Here is a 20,202-nt window from a genome sequence, read left to right as displayed (position 1 = left end):
GTCCTGAAAGAAAGAAGAGCCAAGGCCAACCTAAAGATCAAGGCGAAGCCGCCGTGGTAGAAGAAGGTTATGAGAGCGCTGAAGTTCTCGCTGTCACTGATAAAGATCCAAACACCAACTGGATCCTGGACAGCGGGTGTACGTTCCATATGACTCCCAACAGGACGTGGTTCGAAGACTTTCAAGAAGAAGGTGGGAGGGTTCTTCTAGGCAACAATAAGTTGTGCAAGGTACTGGGTCAAGGCTCCATCAGGCTGAAGATGTTCGATGGCCAAGAAATGAGTGGGAGGTTTAATGCCCTGTTAGGATTTCGGGGCGGTTATCCGCTTTACCTGCTTCCTTTATTAGGAGCCCATTTGATCTTGAACCATGGGCCTAAGTATAGGTTGGGCCCGTGTTTATGATTCGGCCCGGTTTGGCTTCGCGACTCATCATATGCCTCCCCCTTAGTTTGGCAAGAGCCCTTTAGGGTCTTTTCATATGTTATAGGCAACTCTTCGTCTTTATCTGGATATTCAAAATTCGAAAGTGGTTCCTTCGTTCTCCGTCATTTCCTCTCCGGCGTCAACATCTTTGCGTTCGTTCTTCTCTGTATTCTTTCTCACATGTAAGTTTTCCCCTTCTGTAACTTGCAGCTTGTTCAACTATTTCTTATTTCTGTTCGTTCTCCTCCTGATATGTCGAACCCTGAACTTGATTTCGCACCTTTCGACGAAAATTACGATCGCGAGGTGTCTCACGAAGTCGAGGAGATGGTTGATGAAGTTTCAACTAGCTCCCCTAGGTCAGACTCTCATCCCGCCGATTTTCTCCATTTGGCGAATACAACTGATGAGGGCCTAGGTTTCGACCCCAAGAAGTTGATTCAACCACTTGTCCCAACTCCCCGTTTATTACCGAAAAAGGATATGTCCGGAAGCTTAGTTTGCCGTGAGACGATTGACGACTTGCGGGAGCAGTATCCTTGGCTTCAAGGCCTGGAGACAAGCATTCTCGGGGAAAATAGAGGGCCTGACGACTACCCAAAGGGGTACTTTACCATTTTTGTCGCCCAGATTATCTGCGGTTTCACTTATCCGCTGGCGGATGAGATTGCTTCCATCCTTGGTGGTTATGGAATCGCACCTGGACAACTGCATCCCAATGGATGGGCCGACTTAACCCTAGATAAGTTTCTGGCGGATTGTCTGAAGGTTCCCCTCTCGCTCAAGATTTTCTCTAAGCTTCATCATTTCAAGAGTTCGGGGGAGTACTTTACTTTCATCCGACAGAGCGGTTACTACGGCTTTGATGAGAAGTCGAACAAAATCCGTGAGTGGGATAAGTCCTATTTCTTCATTAAGTTCCATGAAGGGAATCCAAACTTTCTTCGCTGCTGGGGTCGGCCCAATGTAAAGAGTTTGAACTTTGGTTACCCCAGCTAGGAAGAATCCGCTATTATAAAGTTTTTGAAGAGTACCCCTCCTTTTGTATGGACATATGATCAGGCGTTCCATATGCTAAGAAGCCGAGTAGCGATTGCCTACCGCGAGGGAGATCGCGTTGTCTATATCCCTTATCGCGTTTTTGTACAAGGTACTATTAACTTATTTCCAAGTTGATGATTTCTTTTAACCCTTTGCAGGGGTGATCCTTTATCTCAACTCGCTGCAGATCGGGAAGCGAAAGCCCTGGCGAGAAGGAAGAAGCGGATGGCGGGAACAACTTCTGTTGCAGGGGCGAATTCTCCTGTGGGGGCGACTTCTGTTGAGGCGGCTTCCCCCACAATTGCTTCCGTTTCACAGGGCCCCGCTTCTGTTTCTGAGGAGCTTCCCTTAAATAGGAAGCGGAAGAGTGATGTGGAGTCTTCTCGCCCTAGGAAGAAGAATACCTCCGTATCCTTGCCTGTCGGTGGTACATCTACATCCACTCCATCCAAAGCCAAGGGCGGTACCCCATTTCATGAGGTATCATAATTTATTCGCTCTTCTTGCGTTATTTATTTTCTCTTATCAGTTTTCGCTGTTCTCCTGACCCTTCTCCTTGTGTATCCATAGCCGATTCCTGATATCAGCAGATGGTGGACCAGAACCTTTGGTAAAGCCGTGAGCTTTTCCTGTAGGGACATTGTTTCTTCCATATGTAATGTCCTTGGGCGACTTCCCTCCGCTTCTCGTGTGCGCGAACAGGTGCCGCTTCCGACCGCCATGGAGGGGATTGAGAAGCGTGCTATAGAGGTATATTGCTTTCTACTTATGTTCCATCCCTCAAATGCATGTCTCCATTCGCTCTTTTTATTCATGTATCGCCCTATATGCAGATTATCAATTTCGCGGAGGGTGCTCTCTGCAGGGATGCTGAACGAGCTAGAGAGCTGGAAAGCCTTGGCACTGAATTGGCGACTCAGAAGTCGCTTTTTGATGATGTCCAAGGCAAAGTAAAGGCCCTTGAAGGTGCTTGTCAGAAGGCCATCAGCGAGAAGGAGGAAGCTCTCAAATCCCTCCAGGCTAAGTTCGATGAGCTTCAGAAGGTTATTGATGATCTGAATTCGTCCAAGGAAGCTTTGGAGATGCAAAAGAGGAGGGCCGAGGAGATCACCGCTGAAGATGGTGCTCGCATCTATTGGTATGGAGAGCAGATTCATGCGGCTTATGAGCATGGACATCCAGATCATGTACTTAATCGCCCCAAGGTTCCCATTCCTGAAAAGGATTTAGCTGAAAAATGGGACAAGTTGGAGGCCGAGGATGCCGATATGGATGAGGTACTTCTCCTAGATTGGCAGAGTTTTCATGACTCTCCAATTAGCTGTGAGATCCCAAATCAGAACGTAGAAGGAGGGGTACCACAAGATGTTTCTCACGTTGAACAAGAGGTACCTCGCTCTGATGCGGTTACTGATTTGACTGTTGGGGATTCGCTTGAAGCAGATCACCCCACAGGAGAGGATGAAGGAGCCGCTGAAGGCGAAGGGGGCAATAGAGGCGAAGGAGAAGAAACTGTAGTATAATTTTATTTATATCCGAACTGTTGTATGTAACAAACTGCCAGTATATATATCAACCGAGCGACTTTGCCGCCGCTTTACATATATGCGCAATTATTTTTTTATTCTTCTTCGCTTTAATGCCGTTTATTTTCGTATGCGACCCTTGCTTCTTGCCGACTTCATACTTGTAATTTTTCGTATTTAGTTTTGTTTTCATTAGGGTGGCCAGACCCTTTTTGCAATTTTTTGAGTACTCATTTATTCGCTTAATTTTATGCCTTATAATTTTTCAAATAATCATAAGGTTAACCATAAGGTTTTAATGTTTCCTGAGACGAAAGGTCGAACTAGTTTGGGGCGATATCCTAACAAATATTGCAGGTTCCACAGATTGAACGGCCATGACACGAACGATTGCTACGAACTGAAGAGGGAGATTGAAAAGCTGATTGAGAGAGGCAAACTAAGTCAATTCATTAGAAAAGAAACGATGGATGAAAAGGTAACACTTTCGCGTGAGGTAGAAGTAAGACCAGAAAAGAAGCAGAAAAAAGGAGTGATTAACGTGATAGCAGGCGGGATCTATGAGCCTCCAACAAAAAGGGCTCGCCGTGAACAGCGAAAAAGCAACACGAGTAGGGAGGATGCCCTCAATTACTCATTTGCGCGAATCACGGAGCCGCATGCAGATGCGTTGGTGATTACGGTGGCCATTGAAGGATGGGACATTAAGCGGGTCCTTATCGATACAAGCAGTTCTTGCAATGTTATGACTCGAACTGTATTCAACAAATTGGGAATTAACGACGAGCGAGTAGAACATACGTTCATGGATGTAACTGGTTTTGGAGGTCAATCATCTCAAACAAGTGGACAGGTGGTGTTGGAGACAGAAATGGGCGATAAAAATCTAAAATGGCGAGGTGATCTGGAGTTCGCAATTGTTGATCTCCCATTGGCTTATAATATAATCCTGGGGCGTCCGTTCCTATCGGAAACGGAGTCGCTCATTTCAATGAGGCATTTGACGTTGCATTTGCCAACACACCAAATGCGAGTCGTTGTTGAGGGAGATCAACTTATATCTCAACAAGCTTATACATTGTCACTTGAACCAAAGCTAGATGAAGAGGATAAAGTTGATGAGAAGTTGCCGGCTGAAGCGTTAGGAGAAACAGAACTATTCGCCATCTCCAATGACAAGAATGTACGGATAGCGGCAGGACTTCCAGAGGAAACGAAGAAAGCCATTACCGATGTGTTGATCCAGTGTGAGTCGGCATTCGCCGCTCCAAATGAAGTGCTGAAGGGGATAAGCCCAGAAATAGCGACACATCGTTTGAATGTGGACAAAAGTGCAACCCCAGTACGACAGAAAAAGAGAGGACATGCTCCAGAGAGGCAGAAGGCGATTGAAAAAGCAGTGGCGGATTTGCTAAAATCAGATGCAATTCGAGAAGTCACCTATCCGGAGTGGCTAGCCAATGTGGTGCTAGTCAAAAAGCCAAATGGAACGTACAGGATGTGCGTAGACTTCAAAGATCTGAATAAAGCTTGTCCGAAGGATATGTATCCGCTACCTAACATTGATATATTGGTAGATGGGACTGCAGGATTTGAAGCTTTATCGTTCACCGATGTGAAATCCAGTTACCACCAGATCCCAATGGAGAAGGCGGATGAGATCAAGACGTCATTCATAACTCATCAGGCAACTTATTGCTTCAAGGTGATGCCCTTTGGACTAAAAAATGCTGGAGCAACCTATCAACGGATGATGAACAAAATATTTTCAGACAAATCCGGCGAGAACTTCTCGATCTATATAGATGACATGATCATTAAAAGCAATAAGATGCAAGACCACCCGCAGGATATTAAAGAAATCCTGGAAGTGCTGATCAAATATGGCCTCAAATTGAACCCAGAGAAATGCACGTTTGGAGCAAGAGCAGGGAAGTTCCTGGGTTTCATTGTTAGTGGCAAGGGAGTTGAGGCGAATCCTGAGAAGGTTAAAGCAGTGATGGAGATGAAGACACCGAGGAATATAAGAGAAGTACAACGACTCAATGGGCGGTTGGTGGCATTAGGGCGGTTCATATCATGCTCGGCTAGAAGATGTCTACCTTTCTACAATGCCATCAAAAAATCTAAGTCCTTTGAATGGACACCAGATTGTTAAGAAGCATTCGAGGGGATAAAACGACTACTATGTTATCCGCCCTTAATGAGTAGGCCAGAGGATGGAGAAGATTTATTTCTTTATGTATCCGTCACCAGCACGACGATATGCACCGTAATGGTACGGGAAGAAGAAGGGCAACAATATCCGGTGTACTACGTGAGTAAAGTCTTGAAGGATGCAGAACTTTGATATTCGAGGTTAGACAAAATGGCCCTCGCGGTGATAACCACGGCGGCTAGGTTAAAGCCATACTTTCAGGCGCATACTATCATTATGAGAACTGGAATTCCAATGCGAAAGGTATTACAGAAACCTGACGCATCCGGCCGATTAATGGAGTGGTCAATTCGCTTGGGAGAGTTCGATATTCGCTACGAAGGAAGACCAGCTCTAAAAAGTCAGGTACTTGCCGATTTCGTGAATGAGTTCACATGGGATGAAAACGAATGTCCAAAGGCACAAAAAGAAGAGTGGAGTATGTTCACAGAGGGGGCATTATCCGCAGATGGAGCTGGACTAGGAGTCGCCATCAAGGGTCCGGATGTTATTCGCCTGTACTATGCGGCACGGTTAACATTCAAAACTACCAATAATGCCGTGGAGTATGAAGCAATGATATGCGGATTGAAGTTGCTTAATGAACTTATGCCGGAAAGAGTGGTAATCTACAGCGACTCTAAACTTATGATAAATCAGATCACAAAAAATTATCTGGTGAAACAGGAGGATCTGGTCAAGTACCATCAGGTTGTCGGCAGATTGACGCAGGAGTTAACACATAAAGGAGTCGTCTGGGAGATGGTGCATGTTCCAAGAGGCCAGAACACAAAGGCTGATGAGTTGGCAAAGGCAGCAGCGAGTAGAGACCCATGGAGTCAAAAGGCATGTAATTTGGAAATAAGGTCGTCACCAGCATTCGAAGCCGATCAGATTATGGTCATCGAAGAGCTAGAAGACGATGAAGATTGGCGGATGCCCATCCGTCACTATCTAGAACATGGAGATTTGCCGGTTGATAAAAGTTTAGCTAGAAAGCTACTCGGGCAGTCAGCAAGATACTCAATTCGGGATGGAACTTTATACCGAAAATCATATACATGTCCATAGTTGAAATGTATTAGCCGCAATGAAGGAGACTACGTGCTGCGAGAACTCCATGAAGGAATTTGTGGCGCACATGAAGCATCCGCGGCGTTGGCAAGAAAGGTCAAGTTGATGGGTTATTATTGGCCAAAGGTGGTGGAGGATTCCCAGAAGATGGTAGCGGAATGTCACAGCTGTCAAATCCATGCAAATGAAAAGCATGTTCCCGGAGCCGAACAAGTCACTATAATGACGGTGTGGCCATTCGCGACATGGGGAATCGATATAGTGGGTCCGTTCCCAGAAACAACAAAGAAACGGAAGTACTTGATAGTCGCAGTTGACCACTTCAGCAAATGGGTAGAAGCGGAGGCAGTAACCGCTCAAACACCTGAGCGAATGATCGAGTTCTTACGAGAGAACATTATCATGCGGTTTGGAATCCCACAAACGCTTATAACCGACAATGGCACCCAGTTCAACTGTGTCAAGTTCAAAGCATATTGCGAAAGCATGGAGATCAAGAATCATTTTTCTTCCGTAAATCATCCCCAGTCGAATGGTATGACAGAGGTTACCAACAGGGCCATGATTCAGGGAATCAAGAAGCGACTAGGTGATAAGAAAACAGGTTGGGCGGACGAGATACCTCATATGTTATGGGCATACAGAACCTCTGTAAAAGCAGCAACAGGCGAAACACCTTTCTCGCTGGTTTATGGAGCCGAAGCAGTCCTACCTGTTGAAATCAAGTCGCCTACAGATCGGGTAATTTATTATTGCGACACCCAAAATCCTATCAACATTAGAGATGCATTGGATTCTGTTGAAGAACGAAGGGAAAAAGCTTACATGCGAATGGCAGTATATCGCAATAGAATCAAGCAGTATCATGACAGAAGGGTGCGAAAGGTGATAATCAATGAGAGCGACTTGGTCTTGAAAAAAGCAGATAAAATACAGTCCAGAGAAGGCAAAGGAAAATTGGGCGTCAACTGGATCGGGGCTTACAGGGTATCCAAGAAGTTGGGACCATCAACTTTTGAAATAGAAGAAATGGGCGGCAAAAAGCTCCCGCGCACCTGGAATCTAGAGAATCTACGCCTATATAAACGGGCCGAGTAGTTCAGGGAAATGACGAGTACTCTTTTTCCTTTTATGAGTTTTTTCCCACTGGGTTTTCTGATAAAAGGTTTTAATGAGGCTTTGATCCCACACAGTTTAGGTACCCATGTAACAAGAAGTCTTTTTTCTTTATCAATAAAGAGGTTCATTGGTTACAATTATTCACTATGCTACGGCTGAATGCAGGTCCTTTTCAAACTGCTAATACAAACACATAAATGTGTTGCCTACAAAAGAAAGGCGGATGCATGATTACGCATCATTCGCAAAACCTTATGGTTAACATTAAAACACATAAATGTGTTGCCTACAAAAGAAAGGCGGATGCATGATTACGCATCATTCGCAAAACCTTATGGTTAACCTTATGATTATTTGAAAAATTATAAGGCATAAAATTAAGCGAATAAATGAGTACTCAAAAAATTGCAAAAAGGGTCTGGCCACCTTAATGAAAACAAAACTAAATACGAAAAATTACAAGTATGAAGTCGGCAAGAAGCAAGGGTCGCATACGAAAATAAACGGCATTAAAGCGAAGAAGAATAAAAAAATAATTGCGCATATATGTAAAGCGGCGGCAAAGTCGCTCGGTTAATATATATACTGGCAGTTTGTTACATACAACACTTCGGATATAAATAAAATTATACTACAGTTTCTTCTCCTTCGCCTCTATTGCCCCCTTCGCCTTCAGCGGCTCCTTCATCCTCTCCTGTGGGGTGATCTGCTTCAAGCGAATCCCCAACAGTCAAATCAGTAACCGCATCAGAGCGAGGTACCTCTTGTTCAACGTGAGAAACATCTTGTGGTACCCCTCCTTCTACGTTCTGATTTGGGATCTCACAGCTAATTGGAGAGTCATGAAAACTCTGCCAATCTAGGAGAAGTACCTCATCCATATCGGCATCCTCGACCTCTAACTTGTCCCATTTTTCAGCTAAATCCTTTTCAGGAATGGGAACCTTGGGGCGATTAAGTACATGATCTGGATGTCCATGCTCATAAGCCGCATGAATCCGCTCTCCATACCAATAGATGCGAGCACCATCTTCAGCGGTGATCTCCTCGGCCCTCCTCTTTTGCATCTCCAAAGCTTCCTTGGACGAATTCAGATCATCAATAACCTTCTGAAGCTCATCGGACTTAGCCTGGAGGGATTTGAGAGCTTCCTCCTTCTCGCTGATGGCCTTCTGACAAGCACTTTCAAGGGCCTTTACTTTGCCTTGGACATCATCAAAAAGCGACTTCTGAGTCGCCAATTCAGTGCCAATGCTTTCCAGCTCTCTAGCTCGTTCAGCATCCCTACAGAGAGCACCCTCCGCGAAATTGATAATCTGCATATAGGGGCGATACATGAATAAAAAGAGCGAATGGAGACATGCATTTGAGGGATGGAACACGAGTAGAAAGCAATATACCTCTATAGCACGCTTCTCAATCCCCTCCATGGCGGTCGGAAGCGGCACCTGTTCGCGCACACGAGAAGCGGAGGGAAGTCGCCCAAGGACATTGCATATGGAAGAAACAATGTCCCTACAGGAAAAGCTCACGGCTTTACCAAAGGTTCTGGTCCACCATCCGCTGATATCAGGAATCGGCTATGGATACACAAGGAGAAGGGTCAGGAGAACAGCGAAAACTGATAAGAGAAAATAAATAACGCAAGAAGAGCGAATAAATTATGATACCTCATGAAATGGGGTACCGCCCTTGGCTTTGGATGGAGTGGATGTAGATGTACCACCGACAGGCAAGGATACGGAGGTATTCTTCTTCCTAGGGCGAGAAGACTCCACATCACTCTTCCGCTTCCTATTTAAGGGAAGCTCCTCAGAAACAGAAGCGGGGCCCTGTGAAACGGAAGCAATTGTGGGGGAAGCCGCCTCAACAGAAGTCGCCCCCACAGGAGAATTCGCCCCTGCAACAGAAGTTGTTCCCGCCATCCGCTTCTTCCTTCTCGCCAGGGCTTTCGCTTCCCGATCTGCAGCGAGTTGAGATAAAGGATCACCCCTGCAAAGGGTTAAAAGAAATCATCAACTTGGAAATAAGTTAATAGTACCTTGTACAAAAACGCGATAAGGGATATAGACAACGCGATCTCCCTCGCGGTAGGCAATCGCTACTCGGCTTCTTAGCATATGGAACGCCTGATCATATGTCCATACAAAAGGAGGGGTACTCTTCAAAAACTTTATAATAGCGGATTCTTCCTGGCTGGGGTAACCAAAGTTCAAACTCTTTACATTGGGCCGGCCCCAGCAGCGAAGAAAGTTTGGATTCCCTTCATGGAACTTAATGAAGAAATAGGACTTATCCCACTCACGGATTTTGTTCGACTTCTCATCAAAGCCGTAGTAACCGCTCTGTCGGATGAAAGTAAAGTACTCCCCCGAACTCTTGAAATGATGAAGCTTAGAGAAAATCTTGAGCGAGAGGGGAACCTCCAGACAATCCGCCAGAAACTTATCTAGGGTTAAGTCGGCCCATCCATTGGGATGCAGTTGTCCAGGTGCGATTCCATAACCACCAAGGATGGAAGCAATCTCATCCGCCAGCGGATAAGTGAAACCGCAGATAATCTGGGCGACAAAAATGGTAAAGTACCCCTTTGGGTAGTCGTCAGGCCCTCTATTTTCCCCGGGAATGCTTGTCTCCAGGCCTTGAAGCCAAGGATACTGCTCCCGCAAGTCGTCAATCGTCTCGCGGCAAACTAAGCTTCCGGACCTATCCTTTTTCGGTAATAAACGGGGAGTTGGGACAAGTGGTGGAATCAACTTCTTGGGGTCGAAACCTAGGCCCTCATCAGTTGTATTCGCCAAATGGAGAAAATCGGCGGGATGAGAGTCTGACCTAGGGGAGCTAGTTGAAACTTCATCAACCATCTCCTCGACCTCGTGAGACACCTCGCGATCGTAATTTTCGTCGAAAGGTGCGAAATCAAGTTCAGGGTTCGACATATCAGGAGGAGAACGAACAGAAATAAGAAATAGTTGAACGAGCTGCAAGTTACAGAAGGGGAAAACTTACATGTGAGAAAGAATACAGAGAAGAACGAACGCAAAGATGTTGACGCCGAAGAGGAAATGACAGAGAACGAAGGAACCACTTTCGAATTTTGAATATCCAAACAAAGACGAAGAGTTGCCTATAACATATGAAAAGACCTTAAAGGGCTCTTGCCAAACTAAGGGGGATGCATGTGATGAGCCGCGAAGCCAAACCGGGCCGAATCATAAACACGGGCCCAACCTATACTTTGGCCCATGGTTCAAGATCAAATGGGCTCCTAATAAAGGAAGCGGGTAAAGCGGATAACCGCCCCGAAATCCTAACAGGGCATTAAACCTCCCACTCAAACAAACGAAACCACGTTGGTGGCCACGTAAGGGACGTGGCACAGAAAGAGTAACCGCCCTCGGCGGTTACCCAGAGATACTTATAAAAGGGACATGAAAGCAAATGTGGAGGTATGTTGACATTTTTCCCTCAATACTATTATCAATCTACTAGCCTTCCACATAAAACTGACTTGATCGTCGGAGAGTTTTTCCGGAGATCCTGTCTCCGGTTTTGTTTTGCAGGTAACTACGATGAGGACCATCGAATTAAATCCGACAAGTTATCACTCATCATAGATTGTGAAGAGGCTTTCACCAAAAACTAAATTTTCTAATTCTAATAAAGCCATTATTTTGCACAACAACTTAGTGCAATGAAATAAAATACTTTAAATTATGAAAAGAAAGCTACTAAACATAAAAGGCCTTTGCAATTAACATTTTAAGACTTGAAATTAGCATTAAAACTTTAAATCTATTGTTGTGAACTCCTTTTACCTAAAGTTCTTATCATATGAATAAGCATTAGAATTAGAATCAGGTGTTTTCCATTTTCAATTATTCTTTACTTTTTTTTAAAGATTGAAAAACACTGGTGCACTTCATTCATAAATAAATTCAGTTTTTTCAACAGAGAAACAGAAATAGAGAAACAGAAACAGAAAGTACCTTGAATGTGGATACTGCTGCAATTCACCAATTTATGCTTGTGTCACAGTCGTTACCGGCAGAGGAAGATGAACCAATCGACTCCGTTAAACTTCAATTATTGTCAATTGCTGCGGTTGCAATTCACCAATTTATGTTTGTGTCGAACTGATCAAGAAAAGCTTATCGGTTCACAATTTAAATACGTTTATCAGAGTTACTTACATGAGCAAAAAAGGCATGAATAATTCCAGTGAGGAAGAAGAAAATAGTTGGCGTCAAACGGGTTTTCCAGCGAAGGAAGAATACTGTTGGAATTAAACAGAGTTTATCAGAGTTACTTACGTGAATAGAAAAGCATGAATTTCCCAGCTAGGAAGAAGAAGATGTTAACGTCAAATAGTTTTTTGGATGAAGGAAGAAGAAGATCGTTAGCATTAGATGAAGGAAGAATATGATCGTTGGCGTCAAACAGATTTTCTGGTGCTAACCAAAGAGTTCGAACGTTAGTTTATATCTCCCTCTGCAAAAAGTAGTTGCTTATTTGTAGGAGTTTTTTCAATATTAATACGTTGCAAAAAATAAAAAATATCGGTTAACTAATATTTAATTAAATAATTTCATATTCCTAGGATTAAATATCAGCAAATCTAATGGTCCAAATTAGGATTTAGTCATTAAGGTCCAATTGAGCAGGACTGCTATTTTATAAATGTAAATTTATTTTTAATTTTAGGAGATTATAAATAAAGTCAAGTTTATATATTTAATAAAAAAATAAAATATATTATTAATTATTGATATTGTTACGAACATCATTTATATCTTATTATATTATAATACAACCGATTAAAATGTAAGAAACTGTTTTTTTTTTTATGAAAATGCATTCATTAGATACGAAAAGAACAAGTATAACAAGAAACAAGAAAGGTAAAAAGCCTTACAAAATCCACAATGAGATGAAAATGACTACAAAGAGCATAAAAAGCCATAAAAGGTACAAAACCAATAAAAAACAAAAAAACATATACTTTATTGAAATCCAAATCCGTAGAAAAGCAACTGCAATCGAAACTTCATCATTTAGGCCCTTCCGAACATTCGGATCTATTGATCCACGTATAAAATAAATTGTTTCCGCTCTTGCTAAATCCGAAAAAAGGTATAAACAGTAGAATAATGGAGAATAGATACAATTCAAATATCCAATAAAATATATAAACACTGACCGAAAAGAAATATAACAAAAAAATTTACAATAAACCTAACCCGTTGAGAGGAGGAAGAGGGAATTCTTTCTTAATATAGATCCACCAAAGAAAGAAAAAACTTAAAGACAGAGAGAAGAAAGCAAAGAGAAAAGAGAAAGAGCATTTTTTTTTTCAGAGCAGTGGGAAAATCAAATGTAAGAAACTGCTAAACAACAACAAATCAGTTCAAAGTTAATTTTATTTGGAAAATTTTATTCCTAATTTATAACAAATTTGAATTTTAATTTGGTTCAATTTTGTTCGGTTCAAGCCAAACAAACAAACCCGAACTGAAAAGCAAATGTCGTTTCATGCGGTTAGTTAGCGCGTTTTTGTTCCTGCCGAACATAATACTCTCAATTGCCAAAAATCCCAATTCTTCGGAGTTCAAATCATCGACTGTTCCTGCTACTCTCCTCTCATCTCCTCTCCTTCTTCCTTTTCAGACCGTCAGGAAACTTAATCTAACCTCCCCTCCTTTCCTTGATTCCATCTCAATCTATAATCTCCATCTCGTTCTCGCCTTCGCCGATATCACTACTAACAGGAGGCAAACGGACGTCTAAGCCCTAAGGTGAAATATTCTTCTTCTTCTTATGAGCTGTTTAGCTTGGGGAAATTTCTTAAATTGAAATTGGGATTCATTGTTTACAAGCCCTAAGGTCAGATAGTTGCTTAAATTGGGAAATTTGTTGTGTGAAAGCAATTATTTAACACCAATTGAAAGGTGTTTAAGGCAAATATATCTGTTTAGTGTGAATGAGCTTCTATTCTGCATTAGTAATTTCACTGTCAATGTCAACTGAATTATTGGTTTTGCCAATTCCTAATTTTAATTTGAATGGAGAATACGAAAAACTACCTCCATTTGGTATTTTCTTTTTGGATGCCTGAAATCTATACTAATTTTCTTGTTTGCTGTTTTTTTTCCAATATAAAATCTATATATGTGTATTATATTTATACATTTTTTCATCACAAAATATATGTATATATACCTTTTTTCATCATGATTGATAAGATCATCAAATGATTTATTTATTTCACTCCGCTTATTAAAAAAGTCCTAGGATCTCTAGACTATGCCTGGACACATTTGATTTATCCTTATCTTATAGCTTCTTCTCTTTCTTTCAACACATGAGGGTTTTGAAGAGTCAGTTGGAATTTTGATCTCAGAAGCAAAAAGCACTGTGTTGTTTGATTTTTGACATTTACATGATAGCACGTGCGCGGAGTTCTGTTAATTGTCTAAGTTATAATAAATGTCAATGATAGGATCCACATTTAAACTGCTATTTCATCCTAAGTATAATATATGCAGGATCAATTTAAACTGATATTTTGAAGTTTGTTTCTCGTGAATAATATGATTATGTAATGATACTCTAACGTCCTACCAGAAGGCGCATAGCAGCTTGTTTTCCAACCGCCGAACAATATCTTACACTTAGATTCCACCATAGTGCTAGATTGTCTAGGCCTTCCCTCCACTTATAGCACTTAACAGACTCCATCATAGTGGATAGAAGTCTTTCGATTAAGGGCAGACCGCAGGAAAATCTCAGGCATTGTTTCTGAGGATGGTAGCTGCTGAGGATGAAGGAAGAGAGGCGATTTTAAAGACTTCCTATAGATTTCCACGATCGATATCGATTTCCAAGAGAAGAAAAGAGAGTAGTCACAACCTTACCTTAATATCGTGGATAAGGCTGCGAGCACTCCCTCCCATTCTACCAATACTTGTACCACTATAAGAAGAGGAGCTAACAGTAAGTCCTAAAGGCCTACCTTATCCTGGCGTGTTTAACGGGCCACCCTATCCAAACAAGCCAAATGTATAAAAATAGAAGGGCCTTCAGTGTCAATTCATCTGAACTATCTTTAATAAGAGAAGATAGATATCTTTTTGAGTTGCAGTTCCAGTCCTTGGTATTCCTTCTGCCTTTTTAAGGCATGAGTGTGTGGAAGTTATGCTTCCTTTTGAAGCCGTTTTTCCCTTTTTCAGTTGGCAAATGCATGCCATACTGGTTTTGTAATACAAATTTAATAAATTTAGTGGCTTAACTGTTATTGCGAATATATGCTAGGGAGATTTAGAGGATTGGAAATGAATCAAATGATGGAACTGTTGTTCTTATTGAAAATCCAATAAAAAATAAGTTTTACATTTGGTTGTTCTAATTGAATTTTTCTTTTATCTATTCTTGATTGTTTTAGAAGTTTCTTCTATCTTAATTCTGTTTTGGTTTTCTTTAGCTTTTTTCAGTTTGCAATGATGGAACTGTTAGTTGTTCTTTGAATAATATGGCTGCTGCAATTAGAGATTTTTATGTAATTTAGGTGGACTTCCCAGTGACTTGGCAGTAAAGAACATTTGTCAGTTTTTATTTATTTTGGGAAATGATTGAATTGTGATTGGCAAAGAACAAAAGTTCATAGGCTATAACTCAGTAATATAATTGGCGATGATTTTGAATGTTTCTAATTATATTCTTTTCTATTTTGTACATAACAATTTTATTATTTGGTATTTTTATAGTCGTATAGGGATATTAATAAATTAGCATTATCATATTATTATTATATTCAATAATACTCATGGATTTGATTTATCATCTTATTAGTTTTTCATCATTAAAATTAGTACTAATTTTTTAATCAAGTATTATTATAAATTAGTGTGAGGGCGAGCCTTGGCGCAACGGTAAAACGTTGTTGCCGTGTGACCTGAGGTCACGGGTTCGAGTCTTAGGAGCGGCCTCTTGCCAATTAAATTGGCAAGGGAAGGCTTGCCCCCAATACACCCTTGTGGTGGGACCCCTCCCCGGACCCTCGCTCAGCGGGGACGCGTAATGCGACCGGGCCGCCCTTTTATTATTATAAATTAGTGTACTTACTATTTGTATCTTACTAGTTTTTGCTTAATTCCATGTTATTTAATAATAATTGATTTATTAATTCGATTAAATACATTGTTTAATTTAATTACATACACCAAAATTATTAATTCATTGTTAATTCAAAACAGTAAAACCGTAGCCTACTGAAATAATTAACACATTGTTGAAATGATTTCTGTTTGGTTCCGAACGGAATGAACTGAACCAAACTGAATTTTAGTGCAATTGAGTGATAGAGAAAATTGGTTCGGTTTTGGTTTTTGAACTGAACAGGTGCATGCTCACCCCTAGATAGAACAACGCCATTTTCTAAAAGTAAACTTAACAAGGCATTAGCATCTTTCTTTATCCGTTGCCTGACTCATATATAAAGGGCATAAAGATTCCCCAATTTTGCATTTATTCTCTCGTTTTCTTGAATTCTGATTCTGTCTCACTGCCACACTGTTTCCAATATCTTAATAGAAAATATCAAATCAGTAACAGTATATGGAGAAGATGGGTGCAGCGCAACCCGACTTGGAACAATTCTTCGAAGAGAAGAAGCGTGTCAGAAACCCTCTGGTGCCTATTGGTAAACTTACCTAGATTTCTATTTTCTTTTCAGTTTTATATGTGCGTCTCCTGAGTATGGACGGATGCTTAAATTTGAAACTTTCTTGTTTTTGCACAATTTGATTATGCACAATGTTTTGTTATATTCATTGATTTGTTCCACACATCTTTCCTATAAATGAGAAGCTTGATTTGGGTGTCATGGTGAATTGCACAGATTTTACGAATATTTTATGTTTGGATGGTTAGTAAAAAAGCTGGCCGTTAGTGGATGTTGGACATCTTTGCATTGAAATTTGCGAATTGTTATGTGAAAATTGTATGCTGTAAATTTGGAAATAAATCAAGTTCTTTTCTGCATTATCAATCTAAAGGGAAATGAGTGTCCAGAGAAGTTATATTGAATTTTTGAAACTTCTTTCTAGCTTCCCTAGGAGTTCAATTTTTCCAGACTTGTTTATTTGCTTTGAAAGTTAGTGTTCGTTTTATTTTGTGGAGAGCAGGGCAATGTCATAACCATTAGCGTTCTTATGTACAACTTTAGCAAATAAAATAGCTCAGAAGGGTCGGATCTAAGTCTTAAAGTAATGGATATAGTAGTGGAATTTGTTGTTTAAGGGGTATAAGACCTGTTGGTAAGGTAATAAGGGAAGAATACTTTATCTTGCACTCTTTTGATTGCCAAGGGAAATGTTTGGAGCCTAAGAAGAGGGTAAGTTACACCCATGGCCATTCAATTTTACACTTATTATGGCCACTCAACTTCAAAATCTGACATAAAAGTTATTCAACCTTGACCACTCTAATAGCAGGTAACCTTCCATTGTAGAACTGATGGAAATGAAATTCTAAGCAACTTCAATTCTTGACTTTTTAGTTTGAGGTCATTTAGGTGTTGTTTGGTTAGGAGAGAGAAAGTGACGAAAATGGTGATTCGATAAATCGAAAACACGGTTCCAATATTACATCAGTAATTCACAATGAAATATATATCTATATGTGTAGAATACAAGCATAAAACCAAGCTCCTCAATAAATCAAGTAGTATAGTAGCACTCCAACTGAAATGGAAAATACAAGTTTAACAGAAACAACATTCATGTATATGAGTTACTCTTATAGTTAATTAAGGAGTAGTAGCAGTTGATTGAGGTGGTTTAACATCCTTAGGCAAAGTTGGAATTTTGGGAAGTTCTGGCTTTGGCAGCTCAGGTAGGTGGGGAAGCTCAGGTAGGTGGGGAAGCTCAGGAAGTTCTGGCTTTGGCAGCTCAGGCAGGTGGGGCAGCTCAGGAAGTTCTGGCTTTGGCAGCTCAGGCAGGTGGGGCAGCTCAGGAAGCTCTGGCTTTGGCAGCTCAGGCAGTTGGGGCAACTCAGGAAGTTCTGGCTTCGGTAATTCTGGCAGGTGGGGCAGTTCAGGCAGTGGTGGGAACTCGGGAATTTGAGGTAACTCCAGAAGTTGCCTTGCTTCCACCTGAATTATTGTGTAGCTCATCAGTGACAAACTCATCACGAGCAATATTGGAACAATGGCACTGGATGAGATTCCAAGACTAGCCATAGTTATGATCAAAACAAATAGTTAGAGGAATTACTCTTGTGTTTTCTGACTTGTGTTTTGGTTTTGAGCTTCAGATAGGCTTTTTTATAGATGTGGGAAGAGGAGAAAATGGAATCCAAATATATGGTTGTTAATTAGATGATAAATCTTGTGTTAAAATTAGTTCAACTCCTCACCTAAAACTGCAAATTTTTTATTTTTTTTATTGCTAACAACCTATGAGTCATAGAATGACTGGTAGCTTCTAGTTGCATGTTCTTGCTTGCTGCACCAAATTAATTGCATTATCCTCCATTAGTTTAACTACACTTCAGAAATCTCAAACTATCCTTCACCATTCTACTCCAATTCCCACTTTGGTACCGTACTGTTTATAAAGAATAAGGTAAATTCAAAAAAATAATAAAAATAATAAACTCTGTTTAAAACACTGAGAACTTAGAATTTTTTTGTTTAATTATTAGAACTGTGATAGTCACGGGTGGTTACTATAAAAGAGGATTTTAAGATTTACAGCTTGGAGTTCATGTCTAAATATATGCTATTATAATGAATGCTCTCTCATTCTAGTAGACTAGCCTCCATGTCTTCATTATCTGAGGATTATATGTGTTGAAGTGTTTTTAAATGAACAGTTTATAAGTGACTTCGACCTCATTTATTACATATTTATGTGCATTCCTTGATAACTTTGATGGTTAAGTTGCAGTCAATAGTCAAAAATTAGTCTCCTTGTGCATTATGAGGAACTGCAATATTTTTATTTTAAAAGGGGTTCACTGCAAGTTCTGTTATGTATTGCTTTAAATGAGATAAGTGTATAGGAATAAAAATTACTCTAAAGTCGTTATTTCGTTCATGACCTATAAAAAATGTTTGTGTTTCCTATAAAAAAACTGTTTGTACTTGCATCTAACATATGATTTTGTGACATTAACTCCCTGACCTATAAAAAATGTTTGTGCTTGCCCTTAACATGTTATTTTGTGACATTAACCATATGATGTATAGCAATCAATTATATTTGGTCAATTTAGACGGAAATTAGTGCCTAGATAAGGAGATGTGTTAAATGTTTTCGTTTGATGATTGCTAATCACAACACAATTGTTATAATATTTCGCCAATCTACTTAGCTGCCCCAATTTTTATATATTCACACTCAAAAACCACCTGTTTCTCCGCTTCTACAATATCGGGGAACATCAATTCTTTTCCACTTGATTAGCAATCATCTCACACTATTTAACGGTGTCCTTATATGCGTGTTAACTTCTGTCTAAATTGGATCAAATGTGATTGATTGCTATACATTAGTACCAAATGTGATTGATTTCTACACATAAGGGGGTCAATGTCACAAAATAATAGGTCAAAAGGTGAAAGCAAACGTTTTACTTGGTTGGAGGATTAATAAACTGTAAGCCTAAAACTTAAGGGCTTATGCTATAAACTAATTAGGTAGCAGCAGACTGGCTAACCTGATATGCATTTGAGTTATTGAGCTGCATATGCCCTGCTTTATGAGGATCCATGGCATCTTAAACAGCTTCCTTCTACCCCATTTTGCTTATGGGTGGTAATTTTTGACACGACAACATGATTTACAGAGACAATTTGATTGATACAATACGATTGACATGATTATCATTTATATCATATATAACATAACACGATTTCGATACGAAACCCGAAATTGTCATTGGCTGATGTATATAAATATTGCAGGTGCACTTATGACAGCAGGAGTTCTGACTGCAGGTTTAATAAGTTTCAGGCAAGGCAATTCTCAATTGGGTCAGAAGTTAATGAGAGCTCGAGTGGTTGTCCAAGGTGCTACTGTTGCCCTTATGGTTGGCACTGCTTTCTACTATGGAGATAACCCATGGAAAAAGTCCAGTTAAGTCTATAAATTGTATTTTTTTCTTATATAGTATAAATTTACTAGAATGGCTTTTCAGTGATGGTAAAAGCCTTCTTTCTGGTAACAAAAATATTTGTTTAAGCAAATTATATTCATAATTGTTGCTATGATTTTTTAGCTTTCTATGTTTGATCTTATTGATATTCAGAATAAACACAACAGTTTATGCCTGCTTGTGCAATTGCTTTTGGCCTTGAAATGATTATGCAATATTTAGGGGGTAAAAATTACACCCATGACTCCTCAAAATTTACTTGCTTTCATTATGACTCCTCAATTTCAAAACCGGACATTACGACCCCTGAACTTTGCATTTTATTAACATATTGATGATCCATTTTACCGTTGATCAAAATGACCAATTCAATAGCAGGTAATCTTTAATTGCAGAGTTGATGGAAATAATATGGTTTAAACCACTATTTGGCTCTTGGCTGATCTAAAATTTTGTCATTAGGTCTCTTGACCTATTATTTGGTCACATTTAGCGCCTACCTATCCCAACCAATGAAATTTCACTCAATTATCAGAACTGTTATCCTATTGACACATGACGATATTTTGATGATAAATTTTAGTTTAGGGATATTTTTTTCTTTTTTTTTTAATTTAATTACTTATTTTTACATAAGAAAATTTATGGCAAATAAACTTTAAGA

General features: G+C 40.1%; 1 long non-coding RNA gene across 1 annotated transcript; it reads left to right on the top strand.

Moving 5' to 3' along the window:
* The first annotated feature begins 12,756 nt into the window (after nucleotides 1-12,756).
* Nucleotides 12,757-19,487, top strand: LOC136224036 (uncharacterized). The gene is made up of 4 exons (XR_010686259.1): nucleotides 12,757-13,177; nucleotides 15,972-16,080; nucleotides 17,232-17,504; nucleotides 19,348-19,487. It is a non-coding gene; the product is annotated as an uncharacterized lncRNA (long non-coding RNA).
* The last annotated feature ends 715 nt before the right edge of the window (nucleotides 19,488-20,202 follow it).

This window comes from Euphorbia lathyris, chromosome 1, assembly GCF_963576675.1.
Source record: "Euphorbia lathyris chromosome 1, ddEupLath1.1, whole genome shotgun sequence".
Lineage (NCBI taxonomy): Eukaryota > Viridiplantae > Streptophyta > Magnoliopsida > Malpighiales > Euphorbiaceae > Euphorbia > Euphorbia lathyris.
This window is presented reverse-complemented; position numbering and strand designations above follow the sequence as displayed.